The sequence below is a fragment of the Macaca mulatta genome, chromosome 14 (genome assembly GCF_049350105.2).
Source record: "Macaca mulatta isolate MMU2019108-1 chromosome 14, T2T-MMU8v2.0, whole genome shotgun sequence".
NCBI classification, from domain to species: Eukaryota; Metazoa; Chordata; class Mammalia; order Primates; family Cercopithecidae; genus Macaca; species Macaca mulatta.
The window spans coordinates 102,669,080-102,691,048 of NC_133419.1; positions in this window are offsets into that span (position 1 = coordinate 102,669,080).

Consider the following 21,969-nt stretch of genomic DNA (forward strand, 5'->3'; position numbering starts at 1 on the left):
ATATGAGGAAAATGTATTCACTTTAAAAAGCCACATTGGCTTTTTAACAAGCAGCAGCAATTAGTACATCTTCAAGGCAAGAGTGAAGGAGGTAATAAAATGCTATTTTTGGAGTTCCTTAGCTTATTATCAAGGGCTTCCCAATCCAAAGAGATGAGGATGTATTATGTAAATTAATAAAGTAATTTACATTTTGGGGAATAGAATCGAAATCCCCATCATGCTATGCCTTGTAAAGAAATTCCTGTGTGCTCATAAATTTTTTCACTTTTTTTCTTGTTAGAGACAGAGTCTTGCTCTGTCACCCAGCCTAGAGTGCAGTGGCGCAATCTTAGCTCACTGTAACCTCAAATTCTTAGGCTCAAGCAATCCTCTCACCTCAGCTTCCAGAGTAGCTGGGACTACAGCCACATGCCACTACATCTGGCTAATTTTTTTAAATAAATTTTTGTGGAGATGGGCTCTCACTATGTTGCCCAGGCTAGCCTCAAACTTCTGGTCTCAAGAAATCCTCCCACCCCAACCTCCAAAGTGCTGGGATTACAGGCGTGAGCCACTGAGCCTGGCCCACATTATATTTTTAATCTGACAGCTTGAATTTACATGAAAAACACTATTCATGTTTTTGTTTATATAACGAAGGATCCTCAAAATAATGTTCTCCCCCTGAGAACATATACAGAGACTTAAAATATCACCCAGAAAAACTGAGCCAATGAGAAGAATGAAATGATTAGCTGATATTATGGGTTATTTGAGTTGTTTCCTGATTTTTCAAACAAAGATTTGTAATTTTTTCATCTTCTTTATAGTCTTTGTTAATACGGGTTCTTCAGTAGGCCGTTAGTGGTTTCAATTATTTGTGTTATTTATGCTTAAAGCGTAGCTTAAAAATGGCCTACAGTTTTAAGTGACTCTAAAATTAAACTGAGCCAATCATCTTTTCCATAAAATTGTTTTACCTAAGATCCGTGAAGATCCCCAGTTTTCAAGTAAAAGGGTTTTTTCTTTTTTTTTAAACGGAGTCTCGCTCTGTCGCCCAGGCTGGAGTGCAGTGGCGCCATCTCGGCGCACTGCAAGCTCCGCCTCCCGGGTTCACGCCATTCTCCTGCCTCAGCCTCCGGAGTAGCTGGGACAACAGGCGCCCGCCACCACGCCCAGCTAATTTTTTGTATTTTTGGTAGAGACACGGTTTCACCGTGTTAGCCAGGATGGTCTCGATCTCCTGACCTTGTGATCCGCCCGCGTCGGCCTCCCAAAGTGCTGGGATTACAGGCGTGAACCACCGCGCCCGGCCAAAGGGCTTTCAATCACAGTCATGCAGATGGTATTAACAGTCAAAATGGTTTTCTTTCTAAGCTTCTACAGTAATGTTCTCTGCCAATTCTCTAACAGCTTCTGCTCCGGCCTCCTTCCAATTATCTTCAGAGGTTCCTCTTCTTCCACCTGTCCCTTTATGTTATTGTCCACTCCATTTCAAATGGAGTTAGAACTTTTTAAAAACTTTATGTGGAGGAAAAAGTGCTAGAAGGATCCATACAAAAGCGTTTTAATAATGGTTATGTTTAGATATATAAGTAATTTTTTCTGTCTTTTCCTATCTCAAATTTTCTTTACTGAAAAAATAACTACGATGAAAAGTTTTAAGAAAAAAAAAGCATGGAATTTCCCAAAGTTCTACGCTTAATGCTTTTTCACATCTTACTAGTTTATACACTCCTTGAGCACTCTTCTCCTCTGGTGTCAAATCTGCACCAATAAATTCTGAGTCTACAACAGTTTGTCTCTCTCTTTCCAAAAAGTATGTTCAGAAGTTGAACGTCTTTGCAGCAACATGGAGGAGCCTGGAGGATGTATTAGTCAGGGTTCCCTAGAGGAACAGAACTAATAGGATAGATGTATATATGAAGGGGAGTTTATTAAGGAGTACTGACTCACACAATCACAACGTGAAGTCCCACAATAGGCCATCTCCAAGTTGAGGAACAAGGAAGTTAGTAGGAGATTAGTCTGAGTCCGAAAACCTCAAAGTAGGGAAGCGAGCAGTGCAGCTTTCAGTCTGTGCCCAAAGGCCCAAGAGCCCCTCGCAAACCACTGGTATAAGGCCAAAAGTCCAAAAGCTGAAGAACTTGGAGTTTAAGGGCAGCACAGGAGAAAGATGAAGGCCAGAAGACTCAGCAAGTCTGCACTTTCCAACTTCTCCTGCCTGCTTTATTCTATCCCCATTGGCAGCTGATTAGATGGTGCCCACCCACATTGAGGGTGGATCTGCCTCTCCCACTCCACTAACATGAATGTTAATCTCCTCTGGCAACACCCTCACAGACACACCAAGGAACAACACTTTGCATCCTTCAATCCAATCAAGCTGACAGTCAATATTAACCATTACTGAGAACATTATGTTAAGTGAAATAAGCCAGGCACAGAAAGACAAATACCAAATGTTCTCACTCATGTGGAAGCTAAAAAAAAAAAAAAAAAAAAAAAAAATTATCTCAGAAATAGAGAGTAGAATAATGCTTGGTAGAGACTGGGAAAGGAGGAGAGGGGAAAGGAAGTGGTTAATGGATGCAAAAGTACAGCTAGATAAAAAGAATAAGTTCTGTAACAGTGTATAACAGTGTTCTGTAAGACTGCAGAGTGACTATAATTAACAACTTACTGTGTATTTTCAAATAGTTAGAAGAGAGGATTTTTAATGTTTCCAGTACAAAGAAATAATAAATATTTGACGTGATGGGTATGCTACTTACCATATTTGATTATTACATATGGTATACATGTATTGAAGTATCATATCCCCATAAATATGTACAATTGCTTTGCATCGATTAAAAATAAGAGCAAAAAATAAAATTAAATGTCTAAAAGGTAAATAAAAGATACATATATGTTCAGAGAAGTTTACACTTCCAAGAAGCTAATATTCATTACCCAAACTCTATATATGATACTTTTCAGATTTGCAATTTATCCTAAGAACCAAGGAAATCAGGGCGGCATCTCCCCTCCTCTTACATGGGTCTATTCATAGGTCATAGGGGCCATATCAGAATAGCTCCATCTTAATGTCCATGGGCACCTTAAAGATTCCAAAATGAATTCACAACCAAAGAAGAAGAGGAAGAAGAGGAAGGAGGAGGAAGAAGGAGGAAGGAGGAGGAAGGAGGAGGAAGGAGGAGGGAGGAGGAGGAAGGAGGGAGGAGAAGGAGAAAAAGGAGAAGGAAGGAAGGAAGGAAGGAAGGAGGGAGGGAGGGAGGGAGGGAGGGAGGGAGGGAGGGAAGGAAGGAAGGAAGGAAGGAAGGAAGGAAGGAAGGAAGGAAGGAAGGAAGGAAGGAAGGAAGGAAGGAAGGAAGGAAGGAAAAGTCTGACATAGTTTTACTCCAACTAAATGACACCTATTCTGGTGAATTATAGAATGCAAGAGCTGAGAGAAGTAGAGAGTCTAGGATAACTCTCAGATCTCAAATTTATGCAGCATGCTGTCAGTTCTACTTCCTAAACATGTCCGTCCTCCACTCCATCCTCATTGATTTACCTAGGTTCAGACACTCATCATTTTCTAATTGGACTGCTGACCTTGGCAGTTCAAATTTTTAGTTTGTCAACTGACCTCCACACAATTCAAGCTCAGCAGTGTTTGTGATGATATATCCTATAATATAAATATGTTGAATGGTTGGAATTCAATAAATATTTGTTAAGTGCTTGAATAAATAATCAAAATTAGATAAATCACTATCTTTAACTCAGAATATGTAAAATAAACCTGGAGAAATAAAGACAAACTAATCTGGTTTTTCCATCTACACCATTGTACGCTTATAACATTTTTCTTAATTTGTAAAATAATTCTGTTGCACTAAAATATTTTACATTTACATTTCCAATTTTAAAAGTTTTATATTTTAGCTAAGCTTTTTAACAAATTGGCACTTGGGAAAATAACACTATATGTCATGTCATACTTATATTTAGTTGTTGTGGTTTAATGAGGAAAAAACATTGGCAGACTTAATATGTAATCTAGGAGTTGGCACCAAGTCATGACTACATCATGTTACAGGGTATGAAAAAAAGTTCCATTGTGACTTATTTTAAGAAAAGAGTTGGAAGAATTGAGTTTCCATGTGGCTCCTGATAGCAAAGATTTCTGAACACAAAGGTACCACCACCATAGTACTCAGTGCCATAATGACTTTTAGTAGCTGCTTATACAAATCCTGTCTTGTTCAAAACAACTTACAATTAACTATTCAAGGGAAAGTGTACCCTAAAGGGTAAGAAAATATTAAATTTTCTTTTATGTTTGGGGTGTTTTATTTGCTATATAATATCAAATTGATTGACCCAACAAAATAATGGAGCAGTAGCCAAAACCTAGCTAATAATAATGACACTGATAATGATAGTGACTCTAAGGATGGTCAATCGAGGTAAAAATAAAAAGAATGAATAAATAAATATATTGATAGATAAATATCAGTAGGTATATCTTTCTATTATTAAACTCAAACTCACAACTCAGTTTCACCAACCACCACCTATTGCTTCAAATTCCTACGATGAATAGGACTTTCATAAGGCTTGTAGTTTTGTTTTTATTTATTTTATAAATTTGTCTTCATTTCACAGTAATAAAAGGTCAGGCATGAAGGGATAACTAGTTTCACATCTGTACATATTTAAGAAAGATAATATTCTTTAAATCAGCACTGGAAATCCATGAAACATATTTCCCTGTAAATGGTATTTCCATAATATACATGACTGAAAAGCACAGCTGAAGATTATGGGGGAAAGAAATGTTTTGTTTATTTATTTATTATTATTATTATTTTTTTTTTTTTTTAGACGGAGTTTCACTCTGTCACCAGGCTGGAGTCCAGTAACACCATCTCGGCTCACTGCAACCTCCGCCTCCCGGGTTCAAGCGATTCTCCTACCTCAGCCTCCCCAGTAACTGGGATTACAAGCACATGCCATCACACCCAGCCAGTTTTTGTATTTTTAGTAGAGGAATTGTATTTTTAGCACATGCAGGGGAGAAGAGACAGATCTACAAGATCTGCTGATGGATCGCATGTTCATGGTGAAAGCTTGGAAGGAGTTTGAAAGACTGAGTGAGCAGCAACATTTTTAATTCAGAAAGAAAAGGCTGGAAGAATATGAGTTCCGTTTTGCCCCAACCCTCACCACCTGAGTTTAATTTCTCTTCCTTGACATTCTCATTCTCATCCTCATATATAGCACCTTATATTTACTGTTTTCAGAACACTTAAAACATTGTCCTGTGGTTATTTATTGACATAATATCCCCCCACACACACTCCCACTGTACTCTAGGTACCTGGAGCAGAGGAACAGTCTTTTATTCAGTCCTTTTTATTTTTTTAATACTTTAAGTTCTAGGGTACATGTGCACAATGTGCAGGTTACATATGTATACATGTGCCATGTTGGTGTGCTGCACCCATTAACTCGTCATTTACATTAGGTGTATCGCCTAATGCTATCCCTCCCCACTCCCCCAACCCCACAACAGGCCCTAGTGTGTGATGTTCCCCTTCCTGTGTCCAAGTGTTCTCATTGTTCAGTTCCCACCTACGAGTGAGACCATGCAGTGTTTGGTTTTCTGTTCTTGAGATAGTTTTCTGAGAATGATGGTTTCCAGCTACATCCATGTCCCTACAAAGGACATGAACTCATCCTTTTTTATGGCTGCTTAGTATTCCATGGTGTATATGTGCCACATTTTCTTAATCCAGTCTGTCACTGATGGACATTTGGGTTGGTTCCAAGTCTTTGCTATTGTGAATAGTGCTGCAATAAACATATGTGTGTGTCTTTATAGCAGTATGATTTATTATCCTTTGGGGATATACCCAGTAATGGGATGGCTGGGTAAAATGGTTTTTCTAGTTCTAGATCCTTGAGGAATCACCACACTGTCTTCCACAACGGATGAACTAGTTTACAGTCCCACCAACAGTGTAAAAGTGTTCCTATTTCTCCACATCCTCTCCAGCACCTGTTGTTTCCTGACTTTTTAATGATTGCCATTCTAACTGGTGTGAGATGGTATCTTATTGTGGTTTTGATTTGCATTTCTCTGGTGGCCAGTGATGAGCATTTTTTCATGTGTCTGTTGTGGCTGCATAAATGTCTTCTTTTGAGAAGCGTCTGTTCATATCCTTCACCCACTTTTTGATGGGGTTGTTTTTTTCTTGTAAATTTGTTTGAGTTCTTTGTAGGTTCTGGATATTAGCCCTTTGTCACATGAGTAGATTGCAAAAATTTTCTCCCACTCTGTAGGTTGCCTGTTCACTCTAATGGTAGTTTCTTTTGCTGTGCAGAAGCTCTTTAATTAGATCCCATTTGTCAATTTTGGCTTTTGTTGCCATTGCTTTTGGTGTTTTAGACATGAAGTCCTTGCCCATGCCTATGTCCTGAATGGTATTGCCTAGGTTTTCTTCTAGGGTTTTTATGGTTAAAAGTCTAACATTTAAGTCTCTAATCTATCTTGAATTAATTTTTGTATAAGGTGTAAGGAAGGGATCCAGTTTCAGCTTTCTACCTATGACTAGCCAGTTTTCCCAGCACCATTTATTAAATAGGGAATCCTTTCCCTATTTCTTGTTTTTCTTTTATTCAGTCTTATGTCAGACTTCAGAGCTGTTCAAGCAGGAGTACAACCTTGAGGAAAAGAGGCAGGGTAAGCACAGTGCAGCAGGAGGGACACAAAAGAAAAAATTGTGCAGTGCTTATCATATCTTCTGTTTGTATATTTGGTGACTATATCTACCAAGATTAGTTAGAATGATGTTTTAACATGCATTCTCATTAATGTTTTGACTAGCTCTGAAGATGCGGCTGGTTTTCTGGCAAGCTGAAAACCTAACCTGCTGACATTGTCATTTGGATTTATGTGGTACCTCCCGTAAATTTTTTTTTTCATCTGAAAGGTTTTTACCCCTACAGTTATCTAAAGATAACTTGTACTGATTTTTGAAAACTAAGGGATTTAGAAAGGGTCTGCAGAGTTAGTGACAGAGCATTAGCTCTTCCTCATAATAACAGTTACAGAAAATATTCAGCAACAGAAGGTTTGTGGCTGAATCTATAATGGAGGATTATCTTTACAAAGGTTCACACTGACTATTATTTTTACAATAAAGAGTAAGGAAAGCAGTTACCAAACCTGACTATCATGGAAAAGTCATCTCCAGTTCAGACCACACTGAGTGACCACTGTATTAAGAGCACAGTAGGAAAGGAGAAGAAAAAGTCACGCTGGTGGGAGGACAGTCTCACTGGATGGCATGTGGCCTTTAAAATGACTAACTCACTGGGGCCTGACACAGTCTGAATCAGTTAACCCACAAAGCAAAATATAGAACTAACGTTTTTAGGTCAAGCTGTTGCCCGAAGCTTGTGAACCAGATGCATCTCAACTCCTCATACTTGCTTCTCTGAATAAAATGTAATGGAAGGGCCAAGGAAAAAGCAAAAAGGAATGGACATTCTGAGGTACAAAAATTGTAGAATAGACGCTCATGAAGTTAATGATTCTTGCCACATTTCAGACTGGAAGATAGCGCTCCATCTTTGACCTTGGAGGCAATCCTTAAATATGTGCTTGCATCATGTGCTAAACATGATGAAGAATTACCAATTTGTAAATTTCCTGAATTGAGCCAACAGATGAAACTGTACAAATAGGCTAGAGTTTCCAGAGCTAAGAAGACAAACTCTTTGAAAAACAAGGAGAAATGGAAAATAAGATGAATGACCATCAATGGACAGTTGGCAACTGCAGATGGAAAAAATGAGAGGGAAACATTCACATGATGAGGCTAAGCTGCTCTCAAAAACTATTAGACTTTAAAGTAAGGATTTCAAGTATATGGTAAGAATTACAAGATCCTTGAGACAGGGCTCATTATCTAAATATTTTAATAGACTACCACATCTAGCCTACTTATGGGTCTATGTTCATTGATTTTTTCTTTTTTTTTTTTTTTTTTTGGTGACAGATTCTCACTCTGTTGCCAAGCTGGAGTGCAGTGGCATGATCTCAGCTCATTGCAACCTCCGCCTCCTGGGTTCAAGCGATTCTTCTGCCTCAGCATCTGAGTAGCTGGGACTACAGGCACGTGCCACCACGTCCAGCTAATTTTTGTATTTTTAGTAGAGATGGGGTTTCACCATGTTGGCCAAGATGGTCTCCATCTCTTGACATAGTGATCCACCCACCTCGGCCTCCCAAAGTGCCGGGATTACAGGTGTGAGCCACCATGCCTGGACTATTAATTGAATTTAAAACATTCAAATTCTTATTTAGTTCCTTTTCTCCTTATCTAGGTTTTTGTTTCCTTTATCCAGTCCAATTTGGTGATGTGTCAGTCTCCTTTTAAGTCATTGGTAAGCTCCTAAAATAGCACATATAATTTGCCATGTCATTTATCACATCTTACCTAGCAACAGGAAATATATTTTATATGGCACAAACCAGGCAATCAGCAATCTATTGTTTTTAAGGTCCCATTTATCTGTTTTAGAGAAAATTATCATCATTTTCTATTCAGAAGGTTTGGATGCTTCCGAGTACCTGAGTCTCAATACTGCAAGTAATTTTACTAGATGTTAAAAAAAAATTGCCATTCATATTTTATTCTGAGTTTGTGGTTTTTATTCACATACATTTTTATGAGAATCACACAGGTGTTCAGTGACACTGGTTCCACGTCTTTTCCTGGATTGTCAACTTCTCTCTTTTCAATGGCTATTTTCTCTAAACACATAGAATGCCCAAGAGTTTGATATTTTAAAACACCTACATCACATACACACCCACACATACACACATATCTCCCTTAACTTGATTTCCAAATCTGTCTACTTCTATGGCTCTATTTAGTTTCACAACAAAACACTTGGTATAGTTATCTAAATGCATTGATTTCCGTAATTCTCCTCCCATTTATACTTCTATCCACTCTAATCTGACTTTTGCCCCAAGATCATGACTTATATCCTAGTTTCCAAATTCTAAAAATATTTTTTGATACTTACCTTACTTGAACTTTCATCTTAACAATCCACCAATAAATTACGTGAACCAGAATCTTCAAGTTGGCTTCTAAGGAGCCCAAGCTTTCAGAAGGAGCCTGAAAGAGTGTGAGGAAAGAGGGGCTGGGCCCAGTGGCTCACACCTGTAATCCCAGCACTTTGGGAGGCCAAGACTCACAGATCACCTGAGATCAGGAGATCAAGACCAGCCTGGACAACACGGCGAAACCCTGTCTCTACTAAAAATACCAAAAATTAGCCAGGCGTGGTGGTGCAGGCCTGTAGTTCCAGCTTCTCAGGAGGCTGAGGCAGGAGAATCACTTTAACCCAGGAGGTGGAAGTTGCCGTGAGCCAAGATTGTGCCAGTGCACTCCAGCCTGGGCAACAAGAGTGAAACTCCATCTCCAAAAAATAAAAATAAAAAAAAATAGTGTGAGGAAAGAGGAAGAGGCTAAGTAACGATGTGGTTTCAGGTGAAGACTAGCCTCCACGAGATTCCACAGGAAGCTCTGGAACATAAATTGTACTGCAGAGGCTATTGCACCCTAAAGCAAAGGATCAGAGCTTTTGCACCCACTCCCCAGTCTGACTTTGAACTACCAGGCACAACTGGTAAGACCCTCTCATTGCCCAAGGGCAAGCCTCCAAATTGAAAGAGAACCCAAGAAATCTTGTGAGGAAACTAAGCATCTGCTACAGCTTTCTTTCCACTTGCCATTTTAACTACTGTTTCTTTCTTGACATACTTCTTTTTAGCTTCTCCATCATTCTTGGTTTATTTCCCGTTCTTCAGTATCTTAGTTTTTCTTCTTATTCCTGCTCTTTAACCACTGTTATTCCCCCAGAGTTTTTCCCATTCTACACTCTTCTTAAATGATCCCACTAACATACATGGCTTCAAATACCACCATTATGCCAAAGGCTCCTGTTTTAGGTTAGACTCTGAGAAACAGCCTGAGATGAACATCCTTGTTAAAATTATTTATTGACAGAATGTTCTTAGGAGAAGGGAGGTAAAAGAAGCAAGATAAGGTGAAGAAAATAACCAAGCAAGAATATGGTCTTGTCTGGAGACTAGTTTCAGTCTGATACTATACGAAAGCTCTGGAATGCAAAGTGCACCACAGATTTGGTCTCTCATATATGGTTTGGATGTTTGTTCCCTCCAAATCTCATGTTGAAATGTGATTCCCAATGGGTGGAGGTGGGGACTGGTGGGAGGTGATTGGATCATGGAGGCAGATCCCTCATGAATGGTTTTAACACCATCCCCTTGGTGACAAGTGAGCTCTCACTCCATTAGTTCACTGAAGATCTCTTGCTCCTGTTCTCCCTATGCGACATGCTGGCTTGCCTTCATCTTCTGCCATGAGTGTAAGCTTCCTGAGGCCCTCATCAGGACACCATGCTTCCTGTACAGCCTGCAGAACCATGAGCCAAATTAAACCTCTTTCCTTAATAAATTACCCAGTCTCAGGTATTTCTTAACAGCAACATGAGGACAGACTAACACAGTCTCATTTTAAGGGAAGAAGGCTGCACCCCTTTGTACCCTCATGTTAGTCACTGGTTTTAGTCAGCCTGGGGAAGTAGGGCCTGGGGCACATGAAATAAAACCACCTAGGTAAGTCAGATCCTGGTAGCTAGTCTTCTCTGTTTGACAATCTCCTCCGTTTGACAGCTGTTTCTTAAGCAACATTCAAAGCAGCTGCTGGAAGATAGGTATACCAAAATAATAAAGATGGTCTGGGCACCAAGACATCCACTGCATCCGTTTGCCCTTGCATTGCTCAGATCTACGTGCTTTTCACATTAAGTTTATTCTATCGAAACACAACTCTTCCAAGACTGTGATTAGTAACAATTTCTGGGAAAACTTTCCACTTGAAAAGTTTTCCCAGAAAAGGAAAGGAAGTTCAGTGGCATGAACTATAGCCCCAGCTGCTGCAATTTGTCTCAAGGCCATAAATGATACATATCCCCTCCCTCTTCCCATTCTAGATTTCCCTTCACTTTGTCTAGTACTTCTATTGATCTGTGTACTCCCTAATGGGTTAACCTAGAATCTCATCTCTGTGGGGTCTCAGGCCTGGTTACTGTGCACTCATCAGTTCATACTTGCCCTACTGGCCCATTAACAGACACAACAAGGCATGGGAGTACTTTGATAACTCAGCAGAAGACCTGAGTAACAAATCTATTCCTTCCTGTTGTGTAGCTTCAATCCTTCCCCTCTTTTCTCATGATTATAAAGGTCAGTTACTCCTGCAGGTATGGTATCTCCTTTCTTGGCTTGCTTGACTACTAGCACATGGAGACAAAAATGAATAGGCAGAAACTGTAGCTTTACATTTAGTGAGACTCTTACAATGCTCCCTGATGAAAGCATATCTTCTCTGCAAACCATAACTTCTAGACCTATAAAGCCTAACATTCAAGAGTTGGGAAACACAAATTCTTCACTTACCAGGAGCATTGACAAATTCAATGCTTCAATTACCAGGATTACTCCTGCTTTTACCCTTTGCTTCTGACATGCTTACATTTTACCTATGAGGACACACAGCACCATATTATGGCTCTTGGTTTAAAGTGAACACCACATTCTGAAGGATAACCCCCGCCTTCTTGCAAAGTATCACCTTCAAGTTGGCATCTCAGCTGCACCTTCAAAAGGTGGCAGCTTCTGTATGTTATGGGATGTAGTTGGGACCAGTGAACTCATGGTCATATCCCCTCAACTTCAACTCTTTTAGGGGGCACTTGGTTTGATCTGATGTCATGTAAGATCCCATAAAGGTAGAACAGACATTCTGTGAACCATAAGGTAGTGAAGGTTGAGGCACTGCAATACCTAGCAAACAAGACCTGGATTTCATGTCAATCCTGTCAGAAGTAATCGCTGATCTTTCCAGCATGGAAGGGATCTTATGTAATCAATTTCCCCTCAAGTGCCTCCTAGATAGCCTCCATCCCTGCTAAGACCACTGTAGTGCCTGAGCTCATGTCATAGCAGATATCTCCTGACTGAGTCATTTAGTGCCCCTTCTAAAGTGGATATTTTCTGGTAGACATTAATTTTAATACAGATATCCTCACGCTGTGTGTCCTCTTCCACAGATTCATGACCATGTCTTTTCCCAAGCATTCCTTGTCCTTCATTTTCAATCTTGTTCCTTTTAGGTCCCTCAAAAACCTGCTAATCTATTAACCGCTGCCTATGAGTCTGTGGATGCCCTTCTCTCCACACACATCTCTGCCCACTGGGAGGATTTCTCCTCATTGCTGTGTTTTAGGGCTACCCTTGAGTGGGCCTGTAATCAATCAGTTGTCCAGTTTCAGCCAATCCATCTGTGATCAAGCTAAGCCTTTTCTTCCTTCACCAACTTGTCATAGAGAACATCTATATATAAATTTAGGCTTAAAAGAAGCATTAAGCTGGACATGGTGGTGCATGCCTCCAGTCCCAGCTACTCAAGAGTCTGAAGTAGAAGGATCACTTGAGCCCAGGAGGTCAAGGCTGCAGTAAGCTGTGACCATGCCACTGCACTCCAACCTGGGCAACAGAGAGACAGAGCCTGTCTTAAAGAAAAGAAAAAGAGAAAGGAGAAGAGAAGAGAAGAGAAGAGAAGAGAAGAGAAGAGAAGAGAAGAGAAGAGAAGAGAAGAGAAGAGAGAAGAGAGAAGAGAAGAGAAGAGAAGATAGGAGAGAAGAGAAGAGAAGAGAAGAGAAGAGAAGAGAAGAGAAGAAAAGAGAAGAGAAGAGAAGAGAAAAAAAGAAAAGAAAAAAAAAAGAAAAGAAAAGCATCGATGACAGTGCTAGGCAATGGCTTCTCATTCACCTGACTTTGTGACTTGGTGTATCTGACAGCATGCAGATCATGATGGACAGTTCCAGACTCATGGTTACTTAGGCCCCATGATGAGATGTTCAGTTACTCTTAGAGCCAATAGCATGCCAGAGTTGTTTGCACAGTATATAGTAGTTGAAAGCTGCGTAAGTCTTGTCCTTACTCCAGAGTTTTATAAGTCTGCACTATTTTTACTATTTAGTCTTGCCAGAAATTGCAACCAGCAACTTTCTTTACCCAGCAGGGCTGCTTTTACTGAACATTAGACCTGCTGTAGTACCTTTTCTTGATCTTTATCTGAGCCCTTCTCAAAGGGAGAAGGCTTCATTTCACCAAATAAATAGAGTATGGAAGTAATACTAACCAAATGTAGAATATGTTGACTCTAAACCACAAAGAACCCTAACAAGCTTTGTGCTTCTTTCTTAGGGGTAAAAAGTGCAAGGTGTAATAATTGTCCTAAATTGTAGAGGGTATACAAAGGGGTGCTCCAGACCAGTAGATCCCTAAACACTTCACTAATGTGGTATATCCCTGAACTTTGTAGGGTTCTCCTCCTACCTTCTAGAACACAATTGTTTTATAAAGGCATCCAGAATGCCTGCCAGTTCTTGCTTCACAGATTCCATTAACATGATGTTATCAATACGGGGGAGAAATGGTCTTCTGCAGAAAGTCCAAACAATCCAGGTCCCCTTTGATTAAATTACACAAACAGAATAAAATAGTGTCTTGGGATGAGAATTTGAATGTATATTGTTGACCCTCCCTTATGCACACAAACTCTTACTGATCTTTCTTCATCGTGGATACATTGAAGTATGCATTTATTAAATCAATAGCAAAATATCATATAGATAAAATAATATTAATCTACTGCAGCACAGAAATCACATCCAGTATAACAACTGCATTAGGGATCTACCTGGTTAGGTTTATGGTAGCCCATTAGCAGTGAAGTTACAAATGAGACTTTAACTAATCTTACAGGGAGATCTGAAGCTAGAAGGACTTCAGAATTATCTCAAATTAAGGCAAGGGGCCAGGACTTTACATCCCCTTCATTAGCTAATCATTGGCAAAATGCTGTTTCCTGAGAAGGAGTAAAACCTTGGATAATATAGTTCCTTGAAGCCAGTAGCAGCCAGTATTCCCAGAAGCTGGGGTGTGAGTCACCCCTGAAGAAGTGGGCATGTGGGTGAAGCACAATAGTATCAATAACACTTTCTTATCTTGCCTATGATGGTAAAATATTGCTACATGGCCTCAGCTGTTCCAGGATCCTATGATCCACAGTGCCACTGGGAGGGAGTTCTGAAGAACATCTTCAAGCCCTCGATGATGCTGGTGACTCCCTCATCAGTATATTCCTTATTGCATTGTTAAATGGAGTATTCTAAGGAACATAGTAAGCTAGTAATTTTTCTCTTCTTATATAACAAACTCACTCTAGTATTCCTGTTAGGCAGATAGCTAGACATGAGCAGCAGGAGGAGGAGTCCCTGGTGGAGAGAAAGGTCTGAAAAATATCACACCCCACATAATCTCACACCACCCAAAAAATGCATGCTAGATATGAGTAAAGAGCAGGGGAAATAACTATACAAAAAGGAATGCCTCTTTGGACACCCGGTAATTGCTCACAGCACAGTTAACCTGTCAGAATGTAGTTAGCTACATGCTGAGGAGGAGGAGAAGAGAGTGAAAGAGAAATTCCTAAGAGACACACATGCGCAATGAGTATAGACTTGGCTGGTATACAACCACCCTTCAGTGGCAGTAATGAGCAATGCCACCATTAGGTAGAATTTGTATCCAACACCAGGACCACACATGCATACCAACTAATAGTAAGGGAAGGTCCCACAAGCCTGGGCAGAAACTAGGTAGGGACAAAGGCAGGGACTTAAAGCAGAAGCAAGAAAACTAGACAAAGAAAAAAGGTGGAGATTTAAGACAGAGGTGGAAGTTTACATTTAAAAATCTGACATCATAAAAACCCAATGCAGAACCCTCAAGTTGGCTGCTGGTTTACTCCCTTCGGCATTCTGCACTGACTCATCTTTCATAGTGTACTGTTTCTCTCAATAAACTCTCTACTCTCTATTTTCCTTTAATAAATTCTCTTTTTTGGCTAAATTGTCTCATGGCTGAATTCTTTCTCCCAGGAAAGGCAAAAAACTGAGTATTCTTCAGTTCCCAGTAACATTCTCACTTTTCTTCTTTGTTTAAAAGGTAAGTCTCCACGCCTACTCTTTTTTTAATGAGAAATATTTTTCCTCTAAGCTTTCAAAAAGAGATGACAGAACCAGAGAAGTACCATCTCCAGTGACTACAGAGTGTCACAGGAAGATGCTTTCACGTTGACAAATTCTTCCTAATCCAGCTACATATCCTAGCCACTTGATCAAGCACCCTCGAGATTCCCTCTCAGTCACACTCTCATGTTCCTGGCAGTATGTGTAAGCCAGGTTCAGCTCCCCCTTTCATATATACCATTTTTCTTCCCTTAGCAATCCAATACTTGCCCACTTGGACTGTGCAAATATTTGACTCCAAACCCTTGTACACTATTGGCAGCAATGTAAATTAATACAGCCACTATAGAGAATAATATGGAGGTTCCTTAAAAAACCAAAACTAGAATTGCCACATGATCCAACAATCCCACTACTGGATATATATCCAAAAGAATGGAAATTAATATGTCAAGGAGATATCTGCACCCCTATGTTTATTGCAGCACAATTCACAAAATAAGGAATCAACATAAATAAGGAATGAGCATAAATGTCCATCCATGGATTAACAAATAAATAAATATGGTACATACACACAATGGAATATTTTTCGGCCATAAAAAAAGAATAAACTCCTGTCATTTGAAGCAACATGGATGGAACTAGAGGTCATTATGTTAACTGAAATAAGCCAAGAACAGAAAGCAAGTATCACATGGACTTACTCATTTGTGAAAGCTAAAAAAGTGGATCTTATGAGGACAGAGAGTAGAATGGTTGATACCAGAGGCTGGGAAAACAAGAAGGGAGAGGTTGATGAAGGGAACAAAAGAGAACATACATGTATTTATTACCACTGAACTGTATGCTTAAAAATTGTAAAGATGGTAAATTATAGATGCGTATTTACCTCAGCAAAAATAATTTTTTTAATTGCCCCCAATTATGGAATAAGGGCCAGGAAGAGAGACAGAGATAGATCTGATAAGGGAAGTTATCTTAAAAGGCACTGCCTATTTTAAGCTCTTTCCATAGTTTTCAATAAAAGAAAGGGAGCCCTCAGTAGTCTAGCTGCCACCAGTGAAGTATCTGCATTGCCATCTAGCTAGTAACTGGTCCAGAATTCCAATCCTTTTAACATCCTTCCTAGCCCAATGTAAGGAACTTTGTTTAAATTATTTATTGGCACGCAAGTTGGAAAATTGGCAATACTTACAGGTTCAATGTTTTTAACCAGGCTTATTTATTCTGATGGTCTAGGTGTTACCTTTTGAGGCTTTACAAATTGGCCAAAGTGTGTGTGTGTGTACTCTCTGGTTTTGTTTTCAGAAAAGCTCTAAGTTCTAACATTATGTTATAAAATCAAATTGACAGGAATGCATATTTAAAAAAATAGATTTAAAGACTGAAAGGCAATGCAGTACAGGAAGCTAATAAGATAATTATTTTCAAGTCTATGTTATACCAACATCACTCATAGCCCTAGTCAAAATTATTCTGTCACCTCAAAATAATTGGTACACCAAACCTCTGTGACATGCAATTTACCCACATAACAAACCTGAATATGTACCTCCTGAAATCAAAATAAAAATTGGGAAGAAAATAAAAATAAAAAGTATTAATAAAGAAAACTAAAATGTTAATTAAAAGCTGGGTGGATGTAAAATGCAGATCATTCCATTGTATTTAGAAAAATAAATGGATGGATTAAAGACTTAAACATAAGACCTAAAACCATAAAAACCCTAGAAGAAAATCTAGGCAATTCCATTCAGGACATAGGCATGAGCAAAGACTTCATGACAAAAACACCAAAAGCAATGGAAACAAAAGCCAAAATTGACAAATGGGATCTAACTAAACTGAAGAGCTTCTGCATAGCAAAAGGAACTGTCATCAGAATCAACAGGCAAACTACAGAATGGGAGAAAATTTTTGCAATCTACCCATCTGACAAAGGGCTAATATCCAGAATCTACAAGGAACTTAAACAAATTTACAAGAAAAAAACAACCCCATCAAAAAGTGGGTGAAGGATATGAACAGACACTTTTCAAAAGAAGACATTTATGTGGCCAACAAACATGAAGAAAAGCTCATCATCACTGGTCATTAGAGAAATGAAAATCAAAACCACAAGGAGATACAATCTCATGCCAGTTAGAATGGCGATCATTAAAAAGTCAGGAAACAACAGGTGCTGGAGAGGATGTGGAGAAATAGGAATGCTTTTACACTGTTGGTGGGAGTATAAATTAGTTCAGCCATTGTGGAAGACAGTGTGGCGATTCCTCAAGGATCTAGAACCAGAAATACCATTTGACCCAGCCACCCCATTACTGGGTATACACCCAAAAGATTATAAATCATGCTACTATAAAGACATATGCACACCTATGTTTATTGCAACACTGTTCACAACAGCAAAGACATGGAACCAACCCAAATGCCCATTAATGATAAACTGGATAAAGAAAATGTGGCACATATACACCATGGAATACTCTGCAGCCATAAAAAAGGATGAGTTCATGTCCTTTGCAGGGACAAGGATGAAGATGGAAACCATCATTCTCAGCAAACTAACACAGGAACAGAAAATCAAATACCACATATTCTCACTCATAAGTGGGAGCTGAACAATGAGAACACATGGACAGGGAGGGAAACATCACACACCAGGGCCTTTCAGGGGGTGGGGGGCTAGGGGAGGGACAGCGTTAGGAGAAATACCTAATGTAGATGATGGGTTGATGGATGCAGCAAACAACCATGGCACATGTATACCTATGTAACAAAACTGCACGTTCTGCACATGTATCCCAGAACTTAAAGTATAATGAAAAAAAGAAATATAAAGTAATGCAAATCCAAATATATATACAACATATGTATTTGAATATATATTTTTATATTTGAATATATAAATATATAAAACATATATACTTAAAATACTTACAAAATAAATTCAAACCCAAATATATATAAATATGTATATCTAAATATATACATATCTATAGATTTGAATTTGAGTTATTTTATACATATTATACAACATATATTTTATATATATTATGTATATAGCATAAACACATTCTGTCACCTGTTATTTAGCTTAATTTTGGAAAACCCACAAGTTATTTTCCAAATATATTTTTGTAAATTTTTTTATAAATAAATCAGTAAAGATTACAAAGAAACATATGTTATGGCATTATTGGTATGAGGCTGCTTAATACAAAATAATTGAACTCCTGGCTGTCAAAGTTTTGACAACACAAACAAGAATACATAGTATATCAATGTATTATATGAATAATGAATCAAAATACACAAATATTAATGTATTTATTAATCTCAATTAAATCACAACTAGACCTTCTATTTTAGAAATCTAAACTATTATATTTAATAGCATTAAAAACAGGTTAAAACACATCACATGCTTATTATATTTTTTTAATTATACTTTAAGTTCTAGGGTACATGTGCACAATGTGCAGGTTTGTTACATATGTATACATGTGCCATGTTGGTGTGCTGCACCCATTAACTTGTCATTTACATTAGGTGTATCTCCTAATGCTATCCCTCCCCACTCCCCCCACCCCACAAGAGGTCCTGATGTGTGATGTTCCCCTTTCTGTGTCCAAGTGTTCTCATTAAACATGCAGGGTTTGGTTTTTTGTCCTTGCAATAGTTTGCTGAGAATGATGGTTTCCAGCTTCATCCATGTCCCTACAAAGGACATGAACTCATCCTTTTTTATGGGTGCATGGTATTCCATGGTGTGTATGTGCCATGTTTTCTTAATCCAGTCTATCATTTATGGACATTGGGTCGGTTCCAAGTCTTTGCTATTGTGAATAGGGCTGCATAAACACACATGTGCATGTGTCTTTATAGCAGCATGATTATATATTATTATATATTAATCTAAAATAAATATATGTTTATATAATTTTTATATAATTTATAACCTACATTACTTGTTACTTAATCTCTCTATTCTTCAGTTTTCTCATCTGTAAAATGGTAACAATCATATTACTCTATTCAGAGGGTTATGGCTAGGATTCACTGAGTAACATAAGTGAACCTCTTAGGGTAGTGGCAACCGTGTAGGAGTTACTCCGTGAATGTTAACTCTTAGTATTTTGCTCTCTCTAAAATAGTCAAAGATCTTTCAGGAAAGTTTATGGGAATTCATCTTCAACACTACTGTGTGTCTCATGGAGAAGCTCTGAATCACCAATAATTGAAGTGACTGTTATAACTGACTTCTTATGATAAATCAGTGTCTGATGTTTTTGCTCTTGTTTTTATGAAAAAAAAAAAAGTCTGGGAAAAGAAGCTTCCCAATCGTGCTTTTAGTATGATTTGATAAACTTTAGAATGTATTATTAAATCTGTCACAATCTTGCCATAATTCTAAGTAATTTTCTTTTCCTGTTATTACAGATAATCAGTTATGAACACCTCCTTATATGATTACAGATTCACATTTTAGAAACTAAGAGGGCATTCGTGGTCATCTGCTTCAAGTTCTCATTCCAAGCAGAATTTACTCTACAGGGTAGAGTTTACATCTGACAGATTTGACCTTGACTTATTAATAACACCTCCTCTATGATAGACATTTGTTGTTTCCTCTTGAGCACACATCGTCCCTCCTTTTGGAAAGAGTACTCTCAATTTTCTTCTAGAGTCCTCCTTGACTTCCTCTCACCCTGTGTGGCTCATAGGATGGACTCCTGTGCCAGGGGTTGCATAAATAGCCCAGGACTGGCTTGCCAGCATATCAAATCACCCGAGCCAAGTAACTAATTTGGGGATAGATATGTAGCACAAGTTACTCCAAGAAAACTGGGAAGTCCTCCTTTTCTACCAACTTATACCTGGGAGGATTATGGGTCTGTGCTACTGGTGGCTATTTTGCCGACTTCTTTGTAGTCTGTGGAGTATGAAGCAAATAAGGTGGAAAGAAGAAATGAGAGATTGAGATATACAGGTTTTCAATAATATATGAGGTTGGTGCAAAACTAATTGTGGTTTTTGCCATTAAAATAATAGCAAAAACCTCAATTAGTTTTGCACCAACCTAATAATTTGAGCCTTTGAATTATATACAATTGGAGTTTTCTGTTGAACAGGCAAATACATCTCCTTTTGTTATTATGGCTTTGTTTTTGTTTTGGCTTAAGTCAATGAGTGTCAGGTTTTCCGTCACTTGCAAATAGAAGTATGCTAACTGATACACCAAATAGATGTGTTCATAAGTGGCCCTCTTTATATTCTGCCCCCAGAAGCTCATTTGAACTTGAATCCAACTTTATCCTTCGTTACCAAATTAACAGTATCTCTCTGTTATGTAAGTATGTTTGGAACACAGAAAACACATAGTGAAAGTTGATTGATATATACAATAATCTACATTTCCAAGGTTATATGAGAGTTAAGATTAACAAATTAGACCACTGAATATCATTAATAAAAATATCTCTTGCAAGGTTAACTGCACTTTTGTCTTTCTTTCTTCAAACATCTGTAAAAATATTTAGCACATGGTAGGTGTTCATTTGAATCAGAAATCTTTTAAATAAGCTATAAGCTGATTTTAAAGAATTAAAAATGTTACTATTTAAATATAAATGTTCATATTCATTAAAATGGTATGTGAGCCAATATATAGTATGCAAATGAAGACAGTTTCTGGCAGGAAATTAACCAAAATATTCTCAGATATAACTAAGTAAGAGTGATTTCACCATCATTAAAAATCTATTTTGTGCTTAGATGTGGGCACTATGCTAACTCTTTTGCATATATTATTATTATTATTATTATTATTATTTGAGATGGGATCTCCCTCTGTCACCCAGGCTGGAGTACAGTGGTGCAATCTCAGCTCACTGCAGCCTCTGCCTCCACAGTTCAAGTGATTCTCATGTTTCAGCCTCCCGGGTAGCTGAGACTACAGGCACCTGTCACCACACCTAGCATATATAAATATATATATATATGTGTGTGTATATATATATACACGTGCGCACACACACACACATATATATGTATATATATAGTATTTTTAGTAGAGATAGGGTTTCACCATGTTGCCCTGACTAGTCTCGAACTCCTGGCTGCAAATGATCCTCCTGCCTCGGCCTCCTAAAATGTTGGGATTACAGGCATGAGACACCACACTCGGCCCATTATTTGATTCTTCTAATAACCTGTATCAGAGGTAGCAATAATGATCTGAGTTTCAGTTTCTTCATCTGTAGAATGAGGATAAATTATTTCCCCCAAGATCACATAACCACTAAATGTTGAAACCCAACCAGGCTGATATCAAAGCCGAGGCTCTTAATCTGACAATATCACCCATACATTTGTATAAAACATGGGCAACTATTCCAAAAAGCAAAAATTTAAAAAGAAAAATCTTTAATTAACCTCAATTCTCTTATTTTGCCCAAACACATTCCATTTCTCAGCATGACACTTAATAGTCTATAGAATGCATTTCCAACCCGTGAATATTTTCATGCACTCTTCCATCTTTTGGCATCATTTCTAGTGCCATAATGAATTCTAAATGACAGTATCTAAACGTATAAAGGAGTCCACCATCAGTCAAAATATTATGTCAAGCAGCCGTGGGAAGAGAATGTTATTACTGAGTCACTCAACTTTTTAAAAACTACTTTAGACTTCTTACTAAAGCACGGATATCTTTAATAATTTTTTAAGCAGTGATAATTCTACTTCCTTCTAGTCTATGTCCCCTTTCAGAAAAGT